At 38.9% G+C, this 26,724-nt stretch overlaps 1 pseudogene; it reads right to left on the bottom strand.

Moving 5' to 3' along the window:
• Positions 1–6,232: 6,232 nt before the first annotated feature.
• Positions 6,233–26,724, bottom strand: part of LOC111149203 — a 35,591-nt pseudogene continuing 15,099 nt past the window's right edge.

Consider the following 26,724-nt stretch of genomic DNA (forward strand, 5'->3'; position numbering starts at 1 on the left):
AGAAAGCCCTAGGGTCAAAGCCACTTAGACACACACACACACACACACGCACACACACACACACACATACACATACTCCCAGAAAAATATTACAAAGGAGAAGGTGTGTCAGGGAAATCCAACTAAAATTACTGCACGTAAGTAATAATAACCGAAATTTATGTGTCCCTTTCATCCACAGTTCTCAAAAGACACAGAATGTGCTAACATCACCTGTCTTTTGAAAGTTTTCCAACATTCTGAGGGATAAAAAAGGAAGGAGCCTGCATATAAAGTCAGGCAGGTAGAAGTGACTTTGAGGGGCCATCCACTCTTTTATTCTGGGCTCAGGTGCAGTTACAGAGAAACCAAGTCCTTTCTCTCCCTCCCATTGGCAGCGTCAGTTCTCCACCACTCCAGAGTATCATCTTCCACCCACTCTGTTTTTCTCCAGGTGACTTCCTACTAGTAATCATTCTGCTGGGATGAAATTGTAATGCAGTATCTCCTAACACTCATGTGCCAGTGTGGGCTTTAGGCAGGTTAACGTCCTTCAGCCTGGCCACCTCTTTTCCCCATTCTTCCCATGTACTCAGTTTCCTCCTTTGCCATGAATGCCCACGATCCCACTAAAGAGTGAACTCTTTTGATGCTAGGAAAGAGTACCTTGTTATCCTTAGAGACCTAGCAATACCCAGATAGCCTTAATATTTAAAAATATATATTTCTATCCCTACCCCATAATTCTGATATTCGTGTTCAAGATCACATGATTCTGCTCTACCACCTGCACAAATGCAGAGAGCCAGGCCCCCTCCCCAGCTAGATGGAACTCAGTAGGTTCCTGCACTCCTTTCCCTCAGGCTGTTCTTCTTCTTCTTCTTTTTTTTTTTTTAATTTTAATAGTGAAAAAATTGAAACAAGATTAAGTTTGGAATCCTTACAAGAAAAGTGTTAGAAAAGAATCCCATTTTTCCATTTAATGAAGGATTATTTTGTTGTTTAAAAGACAAGGACAATAGAAAAATAAAGAAAGAAATAAAATAAAAGACAAGGGCATTTGCAAGAAGGAGATGGCCTGTAAAGGCTGCCTGAATGGTTCTGCACTCACACGTTTGCCCAGCCTGTCCCTAGCCTCTGCGACACCCACCTGAAAAGTATAGATTCAGTCCCGCTCAGAGCTCTGGGATTGAGCCTGACTTTAGCTATGTAGTTAATTTAACCTAGTTCAATACCCTGGAGTAGTATCTCAAAGGACATTCATTGTCAACCTAACCCAGACGTTGAGCCCTTAATGTTTAGAACTTGCTTTCTGTCTCATCCCTGATACCCAGTCAGCACCAGAACTTGAGTCCCTGTCACCCGCCTCGTGCCTGGTCTTTGTAAATCTCTTAGCATACCAACCTCCCTAGGATTGCATTCTTTTGCCATCTTCCAAATTCAACACCCTTTAACTGATGTGAAGACCATGTAGAGCTAATGATCATGGAGGCCTGCAGACGGATGGGAAGCAAACTTGGAATAATTCCTGAGTCCTACTGCAGACTTTTGCATAGGTCTTCATTCTGTTCTCATTGTGCCTGGCTCTTGATTGGATATTAGTCAACGTGGAGCTTCACCAGAATATAAACTCTTAGGACTAGGGAGATTTTTTAAAAAATTCTTTATTCCCTCCTTATATCATCCATTATTAGACTGGTATCTCCTTTCCCTCCTTATTTTATCTCAGTTTCTCCCACTCAAAAATAGAGGCAGCTATGCTGTCAAGAATGATACCCGCACTACTTGTCAGGATGAGTTCTAATTTCTCTATTCATTGATAGAGAGAATATGGGCAAGTTGCTTTATCTCTCTGAGCTTCCAATTTACTCAACGAGTAACTCAAATGAATTGAGAAAGCTGTATGTACAAAAATATGTCGGCTATTTTCTCCTTTTGCCCTAATATTATGAGAACAGAGTGGCGACACATACAAAATCTTCTTAAATATTTCCTCAGAAAAATTTTAGAGCAACTTGGTGAGGGTTTTGTTTTGTTTTGGTTTCCCCTGCCCAATACTACTTGGGTTTGTTTTGGTCACAGACTCTAAACCACAGTTTGACGATCACTCATATAGTGCAAAGATTTGGTACCTGCAATTCTTTCTCCACTGTGTATTTTTCTCAGGTCTTTGACCCGGCACTTTAGCTAAAACTAAACTTCAAAGACATCCTAAGCTAGTGGGAGAACTTCAAAGTCTTCCTACAGGGTCAATTAGCACCTATAAAATTTATCTCTGTTGTCACTAATGACTATTAAACTGAAGTGGGGGCTAATGAGGACTGATCACCACCACCTCCTGAGACTGTTGTTTTCAGTGGAGAATAACCCTTCACCCTCTACATTGACTCTCCAATGTGTGATTGGTGTAAGATTCATTAAATATTTTAGGTTTGGGTTTTTTTTTTGTTTTTGTTTTTTTATGATTCTTTCAAATAAGGAGTTTTCCCATATACCTGTGTACCTGTTAAAAAGCATAGCTTTGGGGCCTGCCTGGCCCTTAAAGTAAGTTACGAAGGCTTCCTGATGAAATGAGAACTCACCTTCCAGATGTATGTGAGATCCAAAAATCAAGTGAGCACATCAATACCAGACACATTATCTAGGTCATATGGCAAGGCTGAAATCAAATCTTGCCTCTGCCATTTTCTAGTCTCTTGATCTTGAACAAGTTCATTGGCCCATCTGTGCCTTTGTAAGATGGAGCTAATGAAAATACAAGCAGCTGTAGTGAGTGAAAAGGATGAATACAAAATACTCAGAGATCACTAGCATTTGGTGACCCTGTGAATGGATTTTCTTTATTAATAAAGGCAAATGATATTTAAAGCCAATGGTAAAAATGGTCTTAAAGTTTGAATTGCTATTATATTTTAGGAATCTTTTCTTATATGAATATCTCTCTCAAATTATCATGTAATTATAGGTATATATTTCTATATAACATAGATAAAATGATTCAACATGCAGATATTTGCTCTGGGTCTTATTTATATCTTCTAATTATAAAATTAGCATGTTCTAAATCTGTTTGGGAAGAACAAAAAATACAAAGGAACAGGAAAAAAAAAAGAGAAAAAAATTCCACCTATATACAACTACCCAAACATCTGTTATTTTGTCACTTTCTCTTTTAAACAATTTTTACCATCAGGAATACTACTGAAATAAAAATAAAAACAAGTGTTTTAGATATATATGAAATTTCTGATAAATGTGAGAAAATTACTGATTATTTTGCTAATAAATATTTGGCTTTTTTTATTATTATTTCCACTTTCTTTGGGTTCTTCAACCTCTTCTGAGTAGGATTCTCACCCCCGACTATACATTTGAATCACCTGGGGAGCTTCAGCAACAGATTGAATTGAAGGTCAGCCTTCACCCCTGATCAATTACTAGAGAAGCTGACAGAGGGCTGGGCATCTGCATTTTAAAAATTTCTCCAGATGAGTCTAATTTACATCTAAGTTCAGGAAGCCCTGCTTCAGAGGGACTGAATCCTTTACAAAAGGAACCCATCTTTCCTATCTGAAAACAGTGGTGCCAAACCTTCCTTCCAGACCTGCTGTGTGGCCAAACCAATCTCTCCTCAGGCTCAAAACTCCTGGAAAAGCCTATAATCCTTGAACTATAATCCAGAACTATAATCCTTAGCTCCTTTGCTGGACCCCTCTATATCCTTCCTTCTTTATCACTGGTCTTTGGAAGGTTACAGGTTACCACGTATCAGTATATTTCACTTTAAAAAATAGAGCTACCCTACGACCCAGCAATCACACTACTGGGTATTTACCCTAAAGATACAAATGTAGTGATCCGAAGGGGCATGTGCACCCCAATGTTTATAGCAGCAATGTCCACAATAGCCAAACTATGGAAAGAACCTAGATGTCCATCAACAGATGAATGGATAAAGAAGATGTGGCATATATATACAATGGAATACTATGCAGTTATCAAAAGAAATTAAATCTTGTCATGGAACTAGACGGTATTATGTTGAGTTAAATAAGTCAATCAGAGAAAGACAATTATCATATGATCTCGCTGATACGAGGAATTTGAGAGGCAGGGTGGGGAGGTTGTGGGGGGTAGGGAAGGAAAAAATGAAACAAGATGGGATCAGGAGGGAGAAAAACCATAAGAGACTCTTAATCTCTCAGAAGAAATTAAGGGTTGCTGGGGGTTGGGGGGTTAGGGAGAGAGTGGTTGGGTTATGGACACTGGGGAGGGTATGTGCTATGGTGCATGCTGTGAAATGTGTAAGCCTGATGATTCACAGACCTGTACCCCTGAGGCAAATAATACATTATATGTTAATAAAAATAATCTTTAAAAATTGATTAGTTTGCAAATTCTTTTTTCCTTCACAGCTTTTTCCTGTCAAGTTCTCCACCCCCAAACTCTTACTCTTCAACTTTAACACTGCCCTCTCCTGATTTACTAGGCAGAATGATATCATGAAGGGAAAAAAGTGTTCAGCAAGAAGTTGGTGGTGAGTTTGGTTCTCAGCCCTACCAGCCACCACATGATGGAAAGACTGAATGAGTAACACACTGTAAGCCCATGGGACCCTACATAGCACATTCTAGGAGGAACTGTTTTGTTCATTTCCCTTTTCCCCCTCTTCTACCTCTCTTGCAGATCCTTTCCCAGAGAAGATGGATACTTTTATTCACCAGAGTGCTGTGAGAATGTTTCCTAGAGAGACATTCCTACTCCACAGGGGGAAGCTGACTGCATTGACTGTCACTCTTTTGTGAGGATGAGCCACATCACAGAAAGAAGGAGAACATGGGAAATAAGAGAGTGAGAGAGTGATGGGCTATGGTAATACCTCTATGTCCTCTTCAAGAGAATGTAGTCTATAACTGCATTATTTTTTAAGGTTTCTTCACCATTGGATTTTTGGTTCAGTTGGTTAGTTAGTTTGGGGTTTGGGAAAATATGTGGATGGGCAGAAGCTGTCCTTAGGGCAACCAAACTATATTCCTCTTCTCTCCAAAAACAGACTAATTCCAAGTGTAACAATCAAAAGAGTTTCCTGAGGGTTTACTACATACTCCTCTGTATTGGTAAACCTCAAAATGGCACTCTAAGGGAGGATATATTCTCTAACAAAAGAAAATTACTCATGTTTTCCATGTATATGGCATCATTTTCCACCTCAAATTCTTGCTTATACTTCCTTTGGAAAGACTTCCTCTTCATCACCTGAATCCCCCAAAAATTTCAAATCTTGATGGGAATACATTCCTCTTCTAAATGCTCTTAACACTGACCTATAGTTCTCTTCTTTTCTAATCTCTTTTTTTACTTTCATTTGAGTTCCAAAGTCTCATAATGTTTTATAAGTTCTGCTAGACTATACTACAATCTTCATGATGTAATTTTATAGCAATGCTTACCACAGAACACATAGCAGGTACTCAATGAATTTTTTTTTAAGATTTTACTTATTTATTTGACAGAGAGAGATCACAAGTAGGCAGAGAGGCAGGCAGAGAGAGAGAGGAAGGGAAGCAGGCTCCCTGCTGAGCAAAGAGCCCAATGCGGGACTTGATCCCAGGACCCTGAGATCGTGACCTGAGACGAAGGCAGAGGCTTAACCCACTGAGCCACCCAGGCGCCCTCGATGAATATTTTTTAAGTGGGTATTTTTTTTTTTTATTTGTACTTAAACCTACAAACCAACCGACCAAACTGGTACTATTATCATGATACATTAAAATACGAAACATCTTTCTACAAATACCAGAATGATGGACAAATGAGCAGTTGTAGTAAATCAGCACAGGGGTAGAGGAAATCAATGAAGCACATTATAGTTTAACACTTTACCATAAAAATCGAGGTTATTAACAAGTAAAGCCTCACAGTCTCAGAAAATACAAATAATCCTTCATCACAAGTCCTTATATTTTTACTTCCTATTCTTGAGGTTAGATTCTAAAATCTAAAGATATCCAAATTAATATTATATCTAGTTATCTCTAGCCAACATCTTTCATCATGTTGTCCATAGAAGCCAATGCTACTGAAACATCTTTGATTAGACTCTAATCTTAACCCCTCAATGGATACAAGAAACATAATGAGAAACAGACTGTCAAGGCAGAGATATAGGACCCTAAAATACAAATCCTAGAAGTACTACAGCCACTGACTAAATTGAGATTGAAAAATATACTCACTGTCACACATCTATAGGCTATAGGTTCACAGAGTAATATGGGAATAAATCCATTATTTGCGGGGTACTAAAGTACTTAGTGGATTATTTTGTTATCCTATGGCTATCCCTAGCAGTTTCTAAGATGGACTCCAAATCTCTGGCGGAATTTTGCTGGAACAGTATCTGGCACTGCAGGGATTCCTGTCCACAGTTGTGGAGCTGATTGTTCCAGGTCTAGCTTTTCCAGGCTTGGGAGCAGCAGGTCTGACTGTTCCAGAGAAGGTTGCTCTAAGACTGGCTATTCCAGGTCTGGTTGCTCCATATTGGAAGGTTTCCAGGTCTGGCTGCTCTATATTGGAAGGTTTCCAGAAGTTCTTCTGTTCTTCTCACCAGAAGGTATCTTGGTGAGAAGAACAGAAGCCTGGGTATTCTGTAGTTGCTGAGGTGTTCTGAGTCATAGTCTTGCTATTCTTTGGGCTAGTTGTTTTTTCGCAACCTCTTACATTTCATTCTCTGGTACTAGAACCAGGTCTTAACCTTCTTATCACTAGGGTTCAGAATGTTGGAAATTTCTTACATCTTCTGGAGACTGAGGTATTTCTGTTTCTGTAATCTAGCATTGAGGACATATAGCTGGGTCTGACAGAACATGTTTTTGCTTGTTTTGTTTTTTTAAGATTATATTCATTTATTCAAGAGAGAGAGGGGGAGAGAAAAAGCACAAACAGGGCAGGAGGGGCAGAGGGAGAAGCAGATCCCCTGCTCAGCAGGGAGCCTGACACAAGGCTCAATCCCAGAACCCCAGGATCATGACCTGAGCCAAAGGCAGACACTTAACTAACTGAGCCACCCAAGTGCCACAAGAGAACAGAGTTCTGATCTGTTTCTTGACCTGGGCTGCGTCTTTCTGCTTCACCATGCTCTCCTCTATAGAAGACAGTAGTAGTTTTACTCTGAGACTGGTGAAAAAATTAGGGCTGCCCTGAATTAGCAGATTCATGGAGGGAGGAAGAAGAGAGATAGCCCCTGAGTGGGGTATTTCAGCTGATGACATTTGCAAGGATGTATAATTTTCTTCAAGGCCATACATTTCAGGCATTGGAGAAGAGCCCCTAGAATTGGAGGCTTTGAGACAAGGTGGGCATTGGGCCTGGAGCTGGACCCACACTCATGTTGCCTTTCGAATTCTCAGTTAATACTATCTCTCAATAAGTAGTTTTTGAATTAATGATATTCCCAGTAGCCCATAGTTGTCATTTTTTTCTCCTTGCCTTTAATGAGGTTTATAAAAGTATGACTGAAGTGTAGCTGTAAGATCTTATCATTTCTCCTGGTAATAATGCTTATTATTGCTATTATTCTAATTCTTATTATATGTTATTGAACAGCAATTCTTACATACCATTTCTTGAAAGTTATGAAAACAAAAAATTCCTCTCAACTTTGGCTAAGCCAAAGTTGGTTCTTTCTTGTGTTGGTTCTTTCCACAGTTTGGCGACTGTGATCATTGCTGCTATGAACTTTGGGGTACATATGGCCCTTCTTTTCACTACATCTGTATCTTTGGGGTAAATACCCAGTGGCACAATTGCAGGGTCATAGGGTAGTTCTATTTTTAATTTCTTAAGGAATCTCCACACTGTTTTCCAAAGTGGCTGCACCAATTTGCATTCCTACCAACAGTGTAAGAAGGTTCCCCTTTCTCCACATCCTCTCCAACACATGTTGTTTACCGTCTTACTAATTTTGGCCATTCTAATTGGTGTAAGGTGGTCTGTCAATGTCTGATTACTTTCTTAAGTTCTACTTCTAGGTATGAAATTACCATCCACTATTTCCTTTTTAGTTTGGTAAACCTACAAAACTAAAAGAAAGATAATGTGAGTGGTGATCTTTAGCATTGTAGTTCTTTACCAGGATTGAGGTTCAGAGCATGATATGATGTAAAGTGCTATAGCCTAGAACCCAAGAGAATTGGCTTCTAACCCTAAATTGACCTCCAGCCTATAGGAGGAGCAGGAGTTCTTGCTCTGCCTCACTCAGGTGAACTGTGGGACACTTCTGAGTTCCTCACTTTGGACCAATTTGAGCAGGGAAATTCTGAACTTGAGTATGTATCAGAATTATCTGACAGGCTTATTAAAATGGAAATTTCTGGGCCCTAACCTAAGAGTACCACATTCACATGTCTGGCTGGAGTTTAAGTATTTGCATTTCTAACAATTCCCAGATGTTGCTGATGTTCCTGGCCTGAGGACCATACTTTTGAAAACAACTGAACTAGAGCACCTGTTCAGAAAAGACCAGGATGGTAAGGATGCAAGGGAAATGCCTTCACTTTTCAAAAATAAAACATAATATATACAAATCAAAGCAAGACCTTTATCTCAAAAAGTACAGAGAAAAGGATCACCAGATTCTTTCCCCTTTAGCCCAACATGCCCCTGGGGACTCCTGATTAATTTTTTGCCCATAATGCTGCATCTCAGAGATGAAGTGCTTACCCTTTAATATTCTAGGACAGATGTGATTCCATACCCCATCTCTTGGTTCCCCAGAAAATAGCTGAGATAAGACAGAATTGTTCAGAATTGAGGCATCTAGGTGGCTTAGTTGGTAAGCATCAGACTCTTGGTTTCAGCTTAGTCATGATCTCAGGGTTGTGAGATCATGCCCCATGTTGGGCTCCATGCCTCAGTGCAGAGTCTGCTTGAGAGTCTTTCCCTTTCCTTCTCCCTTTTCTTTCCCCTTATTCATGCACACGCTCTCTCTAAAATTAAATAAATAAATAAATAAATAAATAAATAAATAAATAAATAATATCTTAAAAATGTTACTTTATCGATACTAAAGTTCAGCTGGAAGAGAACAAAAAACAGGAAGCAGAAAAAATTCTAGCTTACATAGTACAAATATCTGACAATTTTATTAGTAAATAGGTTTCAAAAAACTCTAGCCCTGAGCAATTGCATGCCAGTCTCCCGAAAGGGCTATATCATAGCTGTGGGTCCTTAGGAACTTCCTAGGCCTTTTGTCTGATTCCTCACTTTCCAGACAGAGCCCCATCCCTCCCTATGGCTGGAACAGGGGATGTGTCCCCATTCCCCTAGCCTATGCTGTCTTCTGGTCACTGTGTGACTAAAGCTATTTAGGGGTAGCCTACTTGGTTTAGCTTGAAGGACATACCCGTTTCTCTAACAGCTAGTGGGATTTGATAGTTGATAAAGCACTGACCTAGCCTAAGTCACCACCAACACCTAGGCCCTTATCAGTACATTTAGTTAGGCAAAGTCCAATAACACTTTAGTCACAGTATGGTTCCAGCATATGTGTAATGAGAATTGTACACCTACAATAATTAGGCTGTGGGGCAGGGCAATGGCTGTTGTCCTGTCACTAAGTAAGTATGAAGTTGTGCACACCTAGACTAATTAAAGGAAAAGAGGATGTTCAATCAGTTTCCATACATGCAAGGTGTTATAATTAGCTCTTCTGAGTATGACCAAAAAGGATGAATCTATAACACTTATTAGGCACTTACTTATTCTGTGATTATAGCATATAATTTCTCAGAGATAGGATTGTCTAAAAATAAAGTAGGTTACCTGAAAAGATAATGGGTTACATGCTAGGGGATTCATTCAAACCAGATTCATGTTCAAGTTCCACTTCTTCTAATCAGACTTTAGGTTACTCCCATTCCCTGGATCCTAGGCTTTGAATGACCCTAAATCTCTTATTTTATATTTTCTAACTTATCTTTCTGCTTCTACTCTAGCCCTTATAATCCATTGCAGTTAGAGCAGTCATTTAAAAATGTGACTATAGGAATGCCTGGCTGGCTCCGATGGTAGAGCATGTGACTCTTGATCTCAGGGTCATGAGCTCAAGCACCACACTGAGCATGGAGCCTACTTAAAAAAATAAAAAATAAAAATAAATAAAAATGTGAATAATACCATACCTCTACTTAAAACACTTCAATGACATTCAAATATACTTGGAATAAAAACTGAACTCCTTAAGATGCCCTGCATGACCTGACTGATGCCCAGCTCTCTGCTAAGAGATTATTCTACTCTCTTCCCTGTTCACCATACTCCTGGCCTCAGGCCTTCATTCTGTTTTGTTTTGTTTTGTTTTGTTTTGTTTTGTTTGACCAGCCCAACTCATGCCTCCCACAGCCCCTTCGCTTATGCCCTATCTTCTTGGTGATGTTCTCCCCCAGAACAAAGCCAGCCCCAGTTCGTCATTCCAATCTCCAATAAAATATTTCCTCTTCAGAGAAATTCATCCCAATCACCCTCTCTAAAATCTAAATGCCTCTACTTGCAACTACCAATTTTAAAGCTCTTTCCCCACTGTATTCTGCCCACAGCCCCTATTACCACTTTAAATTACTTCATTTATTAGGTTATTTGTTACTACCTTTTTCTTTTCCCCCATGGGAATGTGTGCTTCATGACAAAAGAAGACTTGTCTATTGTATTTACAACACCTGCCCAGGACCTAAACTACTATCTGGATGGGAAAAAAGGTGGACAGGGGAGAAGGAAGGGAGTGAAGGAAGAAGGGAAGAAGAATCAAAAAAGGAGTTAAAAGATTTCTTTCAACATTTCAGGAGCCAGGACATGTTTTACCAGCTACTGTACATTTTAGTTTTTAAAGTTTCTGTGTGGATTTTAAAGACCAATAGACTTATATGTAATCCATTTCAGCTCCCTTCTCCTCCAAACAAATTATTTTCTTCAATCACTCTGTTACAGAGATGGAGAAAACTGAAAATTGGTAAGGTTGACTTGCCCAAGGTCACGTGGAAGATCTGAGACAAGTTCTTTCCACTGTATCACCCTGGAATTTCTTAAACACTCCAGCCAGACTTACACCTTTTCTCTAAAGAAAGCAAGAGAGAGCAGAGTCCTTATTTTTAAACCTGCATTAAATGGAAACCTTTGGAAGAGCAGGTGGTGGTAATGTTATGAATCTGGCTCAGCAAGGGAACACTGAGGTCATGATATTTTTCACATTTAGTAACTTCAAAAATATAGGGATGATGTAAACTTCCAAAGACTTGTTGCCAACCTAGTGATACTGGTAACTTTGGGCAGGAGGTTATATCATTGGTCAGGGAAAAAACATTCATGGCCAATGAGCTCTCTCCCGTCAGAAGAGATGCTCTGGTAATGCTTTCAGATGGCTGTCTTGGATTCACATCCTGCCTACAGTAACACTAGCAAGGCTGCTTAAGTTTCCTATTAAATACAAGACAAAAATATCCTATGATGTGAAGAAGTTGCTAAGACCAAATAGTACCTACTTCATGGAGTTGAAAGATTTAATGAGTGAACACATTTATTAATGTGCTTCGCACATACTCTGGCACTTAGTAAGTACTCGTTAAATGTCAATTTTTAAAATGAGGGGGAAAAAAACCAGATTGAAATGAGAGTGAATTTGAATGTTTGATTTTCTGAGTGACATCGGGTCACTCATAATTCAGCCTGTTTTGAATTCTGCTTCAAGTATCTCACCCTCGATGGAAGAACCACACGATCATAGGTCAGAACTTAAAGGACATTCATAGTGATCACCTGGTTACAAATGAGGTAACTGAAGCAAAATACCACCAGCATCAGCAGGGACAGAGAGACTTAATCCAGGGCAGTGAAAGACTGCAGTTTAAACCCAGATCAATTTTTCCCCAATCCATTGCTTTCTTCTCTGCCCCAGACAGTGATATTTATTGCACTTTGCATCTGGCCCATTTTTTATTTTTTATTTTTTAAGATTATTTGTTTCAGAGAGAGAGAGAGAGAGAGAGAGAGAGCACGCATGTGTGTGTGCATGCGTGGAGGAGCAGAGGAAGAAGGAAGGAGACAAGCAAACTCCCTGCTGAGCTGGTAGTCCAAGGATGTGGGACTCTCCATCCCAGGACCCTGAGATCATGACCTGAGCTAAAATCCAGAGTCCAGTTCTTAACCAACTGAGCCGCCCAGGTGCCCCTGGCCCACTTTTAAAATTTCCTTCTACAATAAATACTTTTGGGTCCCTGAGGATAAGATATATAGCTCCAACTTTAAACCAGAGGCCCCCCAGTAGGTTTGCATTCATTCTACCTATCCTACTAGAAGATCTCATGACCACACTCTAGATATTTCATCACATGGGGGATCAGAAACAGCAGATGCTATCCAAAGACACTTCCAGAGGTAACATTCTGTGATTCTTATTACTAATGATGATTCCAACCCAGTTATTATTTTTTTTATAAACATATAATGTATTTTTAGCCCCAGAGGTACAGGTCTGTGAATCGCCAGGTTTACACACTTCACAGCACTCACCATAGCACACACACCCCCAATGTCCATAACCCCACCACCCTCTCCCAATCTCCCCTCCCCCCAGCAACCCTCAGTTTGTTCTGTGAGATTAAGAGTCTCTTATGGTTTGTCTCCCTCCCGATCCCATCTTGTTTCATTTATTCTTTTCCTACTCCACAAACCCCCCACATTGCATCTCCACTTCCTCATATCAGGGAGATCATATAATAGTTGTCTTTCTCCGATTGACTTATTTCGCTAAGCATAATACTTTCTAGTTCCATCCATGTCATCACAAATGGCAAGATTTCATTTCTTTTGATGCCAACCCAGTTATTCTTGAATGATTCCCAAATATACTGTATAAGATGGAAGGGAAATAGGTTAAAATGGTTATATCCAAACTGATTGTTTAAATGGTCCTTAAAAAGATAAGTGTCAATGATTTAGAATTACATTTTATACAATATTTTATTCCCAAGAAAAAAGTATAAATGATGAATGTCTATAAAGGACAGAGAATTTTAACCTTAAGTGTGTTTTAATAATTCTGTTGCTTAAATATTCCAAATTTGATGGAATTAACATTTTCTATTCATTAGGAATGATTCTTGGGTTAATTCTAATTGGTAGCCTGTCGTTCATTGTTTTGTAAAAAAAAATCCCCAGGAATTTGTAATCAGAGCTAAGAAAACTAAAAATTATTTTGCCTGAGTTTACTCTAGTAATGTGCCCTTGTAGTTTTTTTTATATTTTATATATTTTATATTTTTTTATATTTTATTATATAAATCAACTAATTTTTACTATTAAATTATGTAGAAACTACATTTAGCTCCATTTGATGGATCTTCAGCTTCCATTTAAGCTTTAAAAGGAAAGTTAAAACAATTCACTTAATTTCGTGAATTAAGGTGATCAGTGAAAATCCTGGGTTTGAATTTTGGCTCTAGTGTTTCGCACACCCTCTGTTTCTGAGATAGGTCACTTCCTGTTTCTGAGTTTTGTCTTCATCTGTAAAAAGAAGGTGGAATCTACTAGATAATTCATCCCCCTCTCCCGATAAGTCAAGGATCTGTCGATAAACACCAAAAAGTTTAGGAGACAGCACAATTAAATTCCTTCTACACTCCCACGTGCTGAGGAATGACTTAGCAGTGGAAAATAACCATGTTCCTCTCAATGTGGGTTTAGCTTCTTCCAACTCCAAGCAGCTGGACGGGTAAGCAGATGTATTTGTGCTATTGCAGAAGAAAACACCAAGCCGCCTGTACTCCTGTTTGGCTGAGAGATAATTTAGGATTTTTCACTTCCACACGTATTGGTAGTCCCCAAACCCTCCCAATTTGGTGTATGCTTGTGCATTACATTTCTTGTGGGGGTTCATTCCTTCCCTCTAGCACACAGCCAATGAGAGTTCAAATCCTCAGCCTGCCCGACCTGAGTCACTACAATAGCTTTCGTCTCTACTTAACTTCCCTCTTCCTCTGTCTATTCTCATCCCTGTCCCAGGCTGATTTCTCTAAAACAAAAATCTGACCACAGCTAAGACCTGCTTCAAAAGTCAATGGTTCGGGAACCTGGGTGGCTCAGTGGGTTAAGCCTCTGCCTTCAGCTCAGGTCATGGTCTCGGGGTCCTGGGATGGAGCCCGCATTGGACTCTCTGCTCAGCGGGGGGCCTGCTTCCCCAACCCCTCTCTCTGCCTGCCTCTGGACCTACTTGTCATCTCTCTTTGTCAAATAAATAAACAACATCCTAAAAAAAAAAAAAAAAAAGTCAGTGGTTCCTGATTGCCCTCAGAATAAAACCTAAACTACTTAGCTTTACTTTCACATGATTTGGTCCCAACTTATCTTTTGGATCTCAGCTCCCTCACAACGTTCTTACCCAGACACTCTATGTTCTACCTCAAGGAAACGTGTATTCCTCTTGAATAAAATCAGACCATATTTACTGAGCATGCTCAAGGAGCCAGGTGCTTTTATGTACAATAGCTCATTTGATTAAAGAATATTCTTCAAGACAGGTATTAGTATAGCAGTTTTCAGGAAAGATTGACTAATTTGCCCAAGTTTCCTCAGTTTTCAGAGGGGTGAGTGGGGCACAGACACAAGTCTTTCTCTCTGTGCTTTTTCTACTTGCCCATCCTCTCTTCCTGAGACAGTTTGCACTTTCATTTCTTTGCACATACTCTTTTATCATTCTAGAATGTTCTTTCCATTTCCCCATTTATTCCTTAGACTTATCTAAAATGTCATATTCTCTGTGAATATTTTTTGTTTTCTTCTAATGGAATAAACATTCTCTGTGCTCCAGTACTTTGCTTATAGACACACATAATATTATAAATTATAATAGAGATATTTGTGTGCATAGCTTAGACTCCTGTGAAAATGTAAGCTTCTGGAGGGCAAGGGCCATGTTAACTCCACACCTGTCATTTAGTACAATGCCTAGAACACAGGAGGTATTCATTAAATGCCTTTTGGAATGAATGAATGAATAAATATTTTTATTTTAACTTTATTATTCTCATGTCTAAATCTAGATCTGAGAGGGATGTAGCAAAATCAATCACGAAATATTACCCAGTACTAGGGGTTGGCAGAGAAAGAAAGCTTACAAAAGAGCAGAGCTTATATTTCAAAAATAAATAATTTGTACTCAGAAACATTGTACTCCCTGTAATAAAACTGATTACTTCTAAAATAAACTGCAACTATTTTCTTGTAAAAGATGGAAAAAAAAAAAAAAGAAGAAGAAGAAGAAGAAAGAAAAGAAACATCTCTACTGTGATACCATGGTTAAAAATAGCCATTTTGTCTAAATTGCTCCAGCATTAGTTGTATTCCAATCTTGGAGCAAAATAGACTTGCAGTCTTTCTGTCAGGATAGGTAGTGATGTTTTCTTGCATGAACTCACATCCAGGCAGAGGGCTGGGTGTGTTTCATGGTGAGCACCACATTTTTAGTGTATTACAACAACAACAATTACAAAGATACAAGGACATGGCCAAGTGTAAGGCTTTTCTGGAAAACATTCTTAGAGTCACCCAGCAAGGCTTTCCAGAATTAGTCAGGCATGCCTATTTACCCACCGAGGGAAGAAAACGTTTCAGCAATTTAACATGCCAAGTACATATCATTTGTATGGAAACTGCCAGCTATTTTAGAGAAGGTAAATAAAAGCAAATCAACACCAGCAAAGCATGTTTCACATCTTTGAGATGGCATTAATGAAAGACAAAGCTTTCTTTTGGTAGCATTTGTTACATACAGAGAGGCCCAGAGGCCTCGCAGTTCCCCTCCACAACGTCACTGCTCTCTAGGCACTCCCACCTCTGTCCAAGCAAGGAGGCCACAACAGCAGCCCTGATATTCCTGCCACTTATCTCTCAATTCGGGGCCCAAACATATTCTAAAACATGGATTGTATCATGTCACAAGTTTTCATATGAATCTAAAATAATTCACACTCACTGCTTAGAAAATGAAATGAGGCTTTTAAGGCCTACCTCACTTCTAGCTTGAACACCCTCCCTCATTCCATTAAACACTTACAAGACTACATTCTTCAAGGTACATCTCAATTATCACTTTCCCAAAGAAGCATCCCAGCTTCAATTTAGATGAAACCTTTTTCTGAATAGCTCTATTTTTTGTTTCTGTGCTTTGTGTTGAGTTCCCTGGTTACAAATTGTAAAAGCCTCAAGGTTAGAAACCACATCTTAATGACTGAACAAATGAGATTTTTTGCAGTTAAACATAAGAAGGATTTAGGCATGGCTGTCTTTTCTGCATAGAAAAACTCCTGACTCCAAGTGTAATCTCAATAAAGAAGATTCAAGTCAGGTTGTGGGGAAATATCATAAAGTCACAAACATTAAGAGACAAGAAATCACCTCATAACAATGGACCACGTTCATGGTTCCAAATGGGCTTTTAGAATTCTGCTGGTTCTGGGTGTCTTATCCAAAACTAATTTTAAAAATTCAGTAAGCTAGGCTTATAAAGAATTTTTTTAAAGATATGAAGAAAAGATGAACTTCTTGGATTGTAAAATCATTAAAAGTGGTTGCTGGTAATTGTTTTCCAAAAATGGTACTTTCTCCTCCTGTCTCTCAGAGTCTTTTGGAAGTACAGCATCCTCAGCGTTTCATGTTACTGTCGAAGAAACAGGTGCAGAGAGATTAGCTCACCCAAGTACAGGGAACAGTAAGTGGTGGAGAAACAATATGAAAGCAGGAGTTTGACGTTGGAGATTGACACTGGACTCTTGTTATGATGCTTTGCCTAAGCTACGCTTTCCATTGCCTCCCTCTTAAAACAAGACTATTCATCTGTTTTCTTTGTTTCTCATGGAAGTAATAGAAGAAGGAAGCTTAAGACCTTTCACTAAACTTAAAGCCTCTTCAAGAACCTATAACTCTGGAATGTATTCTTGGGTTTTTAAGATATATCTTGCACATATGTGAGACCTGACTACCCTAAAACGTACTTTAGTTTAAAACATGTTTATGTTGAAATAGCAACATCTTAATTTTTCAAAAGCTCATTATATTTATTTAATCTCCAAGACAAATTGCATATTTTCCCAATCCATTGGTAATTGATTATACCTTCATTTAATCCATTCTGTTACTTTTTTTTCAAGTTCATTTTATAGGTGTCTTTCTAACTTCTTATCGTTTATGCTTGGTGACTTTCTTTCTTGATTGATAATGAGAGCATTAAGAAATAGTCTGCTTTGAGTATAGTTTTGATTCCAAATCATAAATAAATTACTATAGTTACTGTCAGGTATGAATAAGTGATGGTATAACTATATGATATTATGCAACACTTAAAACACTTTTTTTTAAAGATTTTATTTAATTTGACACACAAAGAGAGAGATCACAAGAATGCAGAGAAACAGGCAGAAGAAGAAGAGGAAGCAGGCTCCCTGCGGAGCAGAGAGCCCAATGCGGGGCTCAATCCTAGGACCTTGAGATCATGACCTGAGCTGAAGACAGAGGCTTAACTCACTGAGCCACCCTGGTGCCCCTATACTTAAAACACTTCTAAATGATTTTTATCACAAGCAAAAAAAGTTACAAAGCATGTTATATGATACTATACCGATTTTTAATGCTCTTTTTTTTTAAAGATTTTATTTATTTATTTGACAGAGACCACAAGTAGGCAGAGAGGCAGGCAGAGAGAGAGGAAGGGATCATGACCTGAGCCAAAGGCAGAGGCTTTAACCCACTGAGCCACCTGGACGCCACTTTTTAATGCTCTTCTATACTTGAAATATACTTCAAGAATATTCACTGCACTTATCTCTAAATCTTGGTATTATAGCTGCATTTTGTTTTCTTCCTTTTGCCTTATATTTTCATTTTGAACATGATTGACAGTTATAGTCACTTAACATTTTTCTATTCAATTTTCTATCATGTTTCTAAAAGATGATTAAGATAAAAAACATAGGGGCACCTGGGTGGCTCAATTGGTTAAGTGTCACTCTTGGTTTTGGTTCAGGTCATGATGTCAAGGTCGTGGGATTGAACCCTGAATCAGGCTCCGTGCTCAAGCACGAAGTCTCCTGAGATTCTGTCTCTTCCTCTCTGCCTTTCCCCAGCCCCTATGCTATAAATAAATAAATAAATAAATAAATAAATCTTTAACACAAAGATAATAATAAACATATATGGGAAATGTTTATGACATTAAATTTTTTAAAAAACATTTAAGTGTGTGTTATAACCTTAACCCTGAAAAATTTAATTACACAGATAAAAAATTAGAAGTAAATAGATACAAATATAAACTACTATGTTCTTAATTGGGAAGTCATCAATTCACTTTATTTTCTTCAGTATTTTTCTAATTTTCTGCAATGAAATAAAGTGAATTTTATAAGAAGTAAACAAGAAGTAGATGTTATTCATTATAAAAGTTTACTCCAGAAAGTTGTTGGGGATTTTTTGTTTGTTTATTTGTTTGGTACATGGCCACATGACCTCTAGGCTGTTCAAAGAAAATTCCAACTTCTCTTCCCACTTTTTTGCTTGTCTGTCTCTCATTCTATTCTCCACACTGCTGACAGGTTCTTGAGAATCTCTCTCTATCATTTTCTAATCACAGGGCTCCCCTGATGGGAATGCTTCAATGATTTTCACCACCTCTGAAATGAAATTTGAAATTTTGGACATCAGCAACTAAGCTTTCCATTTCTAGACTCTGAGTGTATGTCTGTGCTTTTACTCACTTTTTCTCTAAACAAATTCTATGTTCAGGTCAAAATGAATACTAAACTCAACTCTCTGCTTGCAGGGACTTGAGTCCTTGCAAAAATAATCCTGTTTTTTAATAACATCAGTCCCCACTCATATGAAAATGTAATAAAAATTTCCTAGACCCTTCCTGATTACCTCTACTGGAATAAGTAAACTTGTTATATCTTTTAATGGCCTTAAATCATACTACCTTCGATTATAGTCATTTATGTTAATGTACATGTTTATGTATCCAAATAAATTATCTTGAATAGAATTCAGTATATGTGTATTTCCTTACTAGTACTCTTTGAAGTTCTGTATCTTATCCAGCTGTATAGAGTCACTGTCACCATTATATGGTGGATGCTTGCATACAGTAGGTGCTAGCTAGAGAAGACTGGAAGGAATTATTAAAGAACTATTTTCTTTTCTAAGTCATGCTGTTCTTATATACCAAAAATCTAGGTTGTTAATTTTCTTCTGTTTTTTTTTTTTTTTGACTCAGCAAACAGTTACATATTTGAACTTTCAAACACCAGCATTGTACAATACTCCTTTCCCTGCTAGAGGGCTATGAGGAATTGAGTCCATTTTGTGAAGCCAAAACTGATAGAAGACATCTCTAAATCAGAAGTATGAATGAGAGTTGATTGTGTGTTTGGGGGAAGGATGCACTAGGAGGATATCCAAAGAGGCACCCTGAGCATGTCAGCATTATAAGGACAGAGGACAGAGCTGAGTGACAGAGACTAGAGAGGAATAACTGGTAGAAGACTCTGGTAAGTCAAAAGTCCAAACCTCAGCAAATATGTGAAAGAAGCGTTTTTGCTTATGGCTGTCTTTCATTCACATGCTCCCATGACATGATAAATAGGGGAAAGCACTTGTAGAACTGGTAACAATGTGGTTCCTTTGCATTTATTTTCCCTTCCTTGCATATTAATAATCAGACACACGTAGCTCTCTCTAAAGTGAAACTGTTTTCAATACTTAATGAACCTTTCCAGTTGAATTAAAGTTGGTCTGTTCTTGGGATTCAGAAATGTCTCGTAAAATCTTGAAATCTTGGGGTTGAGCACAAGAAATAAATTACAAGGACATTTGTTTCAAAATGTCAGACACCAAAATAGAAGGCGGTGGCTGAGTAGTACACTTCCTCATGCATGGTCCTCCTCATCTGCCCCATAGGCTGTGTCTGACTCTGCAACAGAAACTGAAGGAACAGATTTTTTTAAAACTCTTAAGGACACTATGAAACTTCCTTAGAACCCATCTCAAAGAAACAGTAAGAGAGAGATTCTCTGAACCTCTGCATAGAAGCCAACACGAATTTAGTACAAGAAGTTTCCAGGCCTCTGGAGCCCCTTGAGACCTCAGCTTTCCCCCTTCCATCACACTCCTCTCTCTGACCTCATTGGAACTCTCTAAGGGAGTAGGAATTATTAATCTAATTGACTAGAACCCAAGAGGGTGATTTTGAGAAACAACAGTGTCTTAAAGTTAGATTCCATGACCCCCCCCCCCCTTTTTTTTTACCCTGGCTATCCCTTTAGGAAGCACGCTGTGTTCTTTATCCTAGCCTCTATGCAAGCTGAAGGCTGGATAAGTGGATGCTGGGGTTGCTTCTCCTAAGCCTCAGGCCTAAGTTGTGTTCTCTTTTGTGGGCTTTCCCAGACAATAATATCAGCACTTTCTTTCCCATTTGGCTGCTGATCCTTTGGTGAATATGCTCTTTGGCTAGGAACTCCAGAGAAGAGGAGGGCTGAATGGTAGGATTTGGGCAACGAACCAGCCGCACCCTAAACCACACCCAGAATGCATCATTGTGCCTTTTTATAGGATTTTGGAAGGATTAAATAGGAGAATGCATGTAAAATGCTAAACACAGTCCCTGGCATATAGTACCCACTCAATAAATGTTAATTATTGTTAATAATACACACAGATCCTAAATATTTGCCATCAGCTATTCGTACCTGATCAGATAGCTCCCAAGTTTTGGGAAAAGTGCTTTAGGGCTGAACACCTGAATGTCTGACTGATAGACACTGGAACAAAATAGGTTGTCTTAGCTTACTGTGAATTTTATTCCTATGGTTTAATAAAGAAGTAAGAATTTCCTTCGAGGCATACCACTTGCTTTTCTGGGAGAGTTCACTCTGTGGAATGTTCTGGTTATGCACATTAAGTACCTATATTTTGGCCTTTGGGTAGCCAGCACCAGTGAAAGGATTCAAATGCAAATTCCTCAGACCTGCCTTGACAGATTCTGCTTAATGAATCATCAAAGTAGGGAGTGAGCTCTACCTTCTCAAAGATTTTTCCTTTCTATATTAAAAGATCCTTTTAGATTTTTTTCTTGCCAGACTAAAGACCAGAGTTGGGAGTAAGAGACTGATACTCAAGGGAAAGATCTGGTAGAAGCAGCTCTGAAGAGTAGACCCATGTAGCGTCTTGGGAAGCCAGAGACAGAAGAAGAACACAGCCGCCCCAGCTCCCTTGTGATGTGATTTAGTGGGTAGGCTCGAGGAAGCATTGCTGTCTAACAGCCAATATTTAGTTTTCCCCCTCTGGCTTAGCAATTCCCTTTTGCTATCTTCATGTTTTTGATAGATGTTTTTAAGCCTCATGCTCAATGCTCAGGGTGTGGCAGAAGAGGAGAGTCCGTGCTTAGGGGAATCAGTAAGAAGCAAGATCAAGTAGCCCACCAAAGAGGCTGTGAGACAGCAGAGAGTGAACCAAAGAGCTGGTGATGGCTGCAGCCTGGATAATAGAAAATGGAAGCTTTTCTAAAGTATGTTCAGAGGTACTTCTGGAGGGGGAGACTCATCTACTGATTGGGGTATCCTTTATTATCTTTAGCTATAATTGAACAGGATGATTTGAAAGGATAGAGAACTTGCACACTATACTAGGAATCTGGACCTGAGTAGCACAGACCACCCTTTGGAGAAGTGGTCTTGTTCCTGCTTCTTACTCTTTCTGACCTTGAATGTGTCCTCTTTGGCATCCTCCTCAGGCAAATGAGTGCCAAGGTATATCACCTTTAGATACCTTTTGACTCTCAATACCATCGACTACATTATTTTATATTCAGTCAATGATCTAATTGATCATTTGTCTTTGCCATGTTCAGGCACCAGAAAATACAAAGATGAATAAGTCATGGTCCCTGAGCTCAAGGGTCTATAGGAAAGAGAGAGAAATGCATAAACAGGTGATTTACATGCATTGTAAATGTGCATGCAGGGTGCTGTCAAAGCATAAAGAAGAGAGGGGGACAATCTCAGACTGAGGCTATTGATTATAGCTTCCTGAAGATGACATACAAACTGATTCTTGAAGCTACCTCAGATTGTCCATTTGAATTGTGTATGCCCTTTCTTCTATTTCATGAAATATGGTGAGTATGGGAGAGAGCTCTTCTTGATCATAACTTTTCTGGAACAAACACAAATTAGAGAAGAACAGATCGCTAAGCAGTAGCAGCCATTAAAATACATATGTGGAATTGAGAGCCAATAGAGTGATATTCAATAGGCTGGTTTTCAGTTGACTTGAACGTTAATTCTGATGGCCACCTACTTTACCATGTCACTTGGGACAATTCAGGGACCACTTGGAACCCCATTTCCTTCACTACTGAAAAGGAAATAATACCCTTGCTTGGCTCCCCCAGAGGGCTGTCATGAGAAACAGATGAAGTACTGGACATGAAGTTGCCTCACAAGATACATGGGAGCTCCCTCATTGGTGGGGAATGTATTCTGAAGAGTCTGGCCCTCCTTTAAACCAGGAGAACCGCTAGTGTGGGGAGGGACCCTTGCAGAGAAGCAGACAGTATTTTACTGGAATGAGAGTTCCCATCAATCACCTATACCCATGGGAAATTGGAGTCCCAGGACCAGGATACAGAGAATGGGATTTTCCTCCAAGCAGCTCCACAGACCTATTTGCCATCAGCCAGCGTGATGTGGAAAACAGGGACAGACGTGGGTGAAAGACAAGAAGGAAGGACAGTGTCAGCAAAGGTTAGGGTGTTGCACATCAGTCACCGTGACAGCTGCCGGGGCTCAGAGGGCTACAGAGCACGATGAGGACGGCCACTGGATTGGATTCAGACACATTCCCGAGGCTTTACATCACACACCCAGGATGGTGGTCTTTGCTCATCTCAGCTCATTCTCCTGCTCAGGCTCCCCGAACGTGTGCTTTCCAGGCTGCCGTATCTGCTTTCCTCCCAGAAAGGATTACTCATATGCCCTGTCACAGCCCTGCCATCAACACCAGGGAGAGCTTCTGCCTCCCCACTGGGCCAAAGGCCCTCGGACCACAGGTTATGAAACCCAGGAGCTCCACACATAGATTCCCTGGAAAGTAGACAGGGCTGGTCCAGCATGTGCCTCACATCCCAGTATACTGAACACTCCACATCTCATTTGTACATATTTGGAGAAGCAGAAAAGCATGCTAGGAAGGGGGCTGGATTCTGAGCCACTTACTTCAAATCACCTGAAGGGAACAGATGTAACTTAGAATTACTAGTTGCTGCGTGGTATGCTGGGATTGCTCCCAGATTTTTACAATTTACCTCAGAGCTATTTTTAAGATGGTTATTTTTAATACGACATTTCAGATCAACAAACTGAGGCAGAGAGAGGGTAGGTAACTTGCCCAAGGTTACCCAGTGATGAAGTGTTGAAACTAGAAATCCAACCCAAATCAGGCCCACGACAAAGCCCAGGCTCTTGCCTCGCCCTCATCTAAAAGAGTAGAACACTGTTGGTGTCTGGGGTCCCTTCTATGTCCAAAGTGGCATAACCCTTTTTAGCTATGTGCTCTGGGAGTAAATGACTTCATTTATTTTTAACTGTAAGGACTCTTTGTATCTTACTACCCAGTATGTTTTCTCTTCTTAGAGTACATTAGGAACTTAAGAAATATTCGTTGAGTTGAATTGACCTGTATTTTCAAAGCCTCATTTCCTTCATTTCTAAAATGGTGACAATGGTCCTTGTATCACTAGTCCCAACAGGTTGTTACGAGGCTCAAATGAAATCCTGTGTTTAGTAGCATGTTTTTAAAATATATAATTGTGATACTGTGTGGGATATATTATTGTGCTATTATATATAATGTGCAGACATACACATAAGTATATGTGTCATAAATGTACTCAAGGACTATAGCAAAACAAACACTCAGTGACCAGAAGGAAAAAGAAAATGTTGCCAGAATTCTGGAAGTCTCATTGAGCTCTCTTCCAGTCACTAGCCCCTTACCATAAGGACAACCACTTCCCTGACAGCAGAAGTAAGTATTCTCTGCTTTTGTAGGATACTTAATGGGATAATCCATATGCCTTCTTATGCCTGTCTTCTTTCACTCAATAACTGTTTGTGAGAGTCATTCCTGTTTGTTGGTATAATTTTATATCATGTAAATGAAATCTTTGGTAGTGTCACTGGATGTATCTTGAAACTTTCATCCCTGACATAAAAGAAACAACTGAAACATTTAGCACAAAGAATAACAAAATCACATATTTCCAGAATAATGTGCATAGTGACTACCTTTGGAAATAGTCTTCGCTGATGCCTTTTTTGTCATCCACATCTTCAGAAAAACCTTGGAGGGCAGGTATACCAGGATTGATTTTGAAATGGTATGAATCCCTTCAATCAAACAAAAAAAAGCAAAAACTTAAATAAAATAAAACAAAAAAATCTCTCTTAAAAAATTGATCATATGTAAGGTTTGAAGGTTTGCTTTAGCTCTTGTTCATTTCAATCGCCTTTAGTCATCTCGTAAATATGAGAAGGAATTTATATTCGGCTGCTTTGCTGAGGGTTGTTTCCTCTCTACTGTTTTTAATAGGGACACTGATATGAAGTTGCAGAAAATCAGATCTAGAAAGAACCTTAGATGTTACCAAGAGCCATCCCCCATGTGCAGATGAGGAAATTGTGACCTACGTGATGAGGTGGCTTGTCAATTCCAATCAAAAGACTATGAACAGAAATTGGACTACTCGTTGCACCTGGAATTCTGAATACTTTTCTTTTAAATTGTCTATAAGAATTTAATAACGGGTATCAGTGGTTTATCAGCATTAGGTAGAAGACATAGTTTCTTGTTTTTGTTTTTTTCGATTTTTTTATTAACATATAATGTATTATTTGCCACCGGGATACAGGTCTGTGAATCATCAGGCTTACACATTTCACAGCACTCACCATAGCATATACCTTCCCCAATGTCCATAACCCAGCTACCTTATCCCTACCCCCTCACCTCCAGCAACCCTCAGTTTCGTGAGATTAAGAGTCTCTTATGGTTTATCTCCCTCCCAATCCAATCTTGTTTCATTTTTTCCCTCCCTAGGCCCCATGACCCCCTGCCCTGCCTCTCAAATTCCTCATATCAGAGAGATCATATGGTAATTGTCTTTATCTAATTGACTTATTTCACTTAGCATAATACTCTCTAGTTCCATCCACGTCATTGCAAATGGCAAGATTTGGTGGTTTTTTGATGGCTGCATATTATTCCATTATAGATGTGTATATATATCTATATATAGATACATAGATATAGATATAGATATCTCACTTCTTCTTTATCCATTAATCTGTTGATGGACATCCAGATTCTTTCCATAGTTTAGCTATTGTGGACATTGCTGCTATAAACATTCGGGTGCACGTGCCCCTTCGGATCACTACGTTTGTATCTTTAGGGTAGATATCCAGTAGTGCAATTGTTGGGTCATAGCCCTATTTTCAGCTTTTTGAGGAACCTCCATGCTGTTTTTCAGAGTGGCTGCACCAGCTTGCATTCCCACCAACTGTGTAGGAGGGTTCCCCTTTCCCCACATCCTCGCCAATATCTATAATTTCCTGACTTCTTAATTTTAGCCATTCTGACTGGTGTGAGATGGTATCTCACTGCAGTTTTGATTCGTATTTCCCTGATGCAGAGCGATGTGGAGCACTTTGGCCATTTGGATGTCTTCTTTGCCGAAATGTCTGTTCATGTAGAAGACAAAGTTTATTGTAAAAATGAAAATAGAAGTAGGGATTATAATTGTAATGTAATGGGGAAAATAGTTTTCCAGTATACTAGGATGCTTTTTTCTTTGGTATTATTTGTGTGTTTGTTTGTTTAATGCACTGATCTTTTTACCAAGTTTGTTGGGGACATTCATTTGCCTCAGGAAGTTATGAAATTACCAGAAGAGTAAAACAAAGAGAGGTTTTTGTTTTTGTTTTCTCATTATGACCTCTAAAATAAAATTTTATTTTATTTATTGAGGTATAACCTGATAACAGTAATAACTCATACATTTTTCCTCCACCATTCAATGAGTTTCGACAAATGTGTAGTCTCATGTCCCCACCACCATCTTCAAGAGGCAGACTATTTCCAACATAACTGAAAGTTCCCTAGTGCCAAGTCATCCGCCCCACCCAAGCAGGTCTCGAGCAACTACTAACTTGCTTTTCCTGACTAAAAATGTGCCTTTTATAGAATACCATAAAAATGGAATCATAAAGTATACAGTGTTATATTTCACTTCTTTCAGTTAGCATAATGTTTTGAGATTCATTCCTGTTCTATGTATTAATATTTTGGTTTTCTATTGGTGAGTACAGTATCCCATGTATGGGTATACCATAATTTGTTTTTTTCATTCATCAGTTGATGGAAATTTAAGTTGTTTCCAGTTTGAGGCAATTATATATAATGTTGCTAAGAACATTTGTATATGTGTATTTGTTATTTGTGTGAACATATACTTTTATTTCCCTTTGGTATATACCCAGGAGTGAAATTCTTGAGTCATGATAAACATTTATAAACACACATATAAAATAGATAATTGCAATGCAATTATAATTATTAATTATATATAATTATAATATTTATATATATTTT

The sequence above is a fragment of the Enhydra lutris genome, unplaced genomic scaffold, assembly GCF_002288905.1.
Source record: "Enhydra lutris kenyoni isolate GAN:26980312 unplaced genomic scaffold, ASM228890v2 scaffoldscaffold2, whole genome shotgun sequence".
In the NCBI taxonomy this organism is placed as follows: domain Eukaryota; kingdom Metazoa; phylum Chordata; class Mammalia; order Carnivora; family Mustelidae; genus Enhydra; species Enhydra lutris.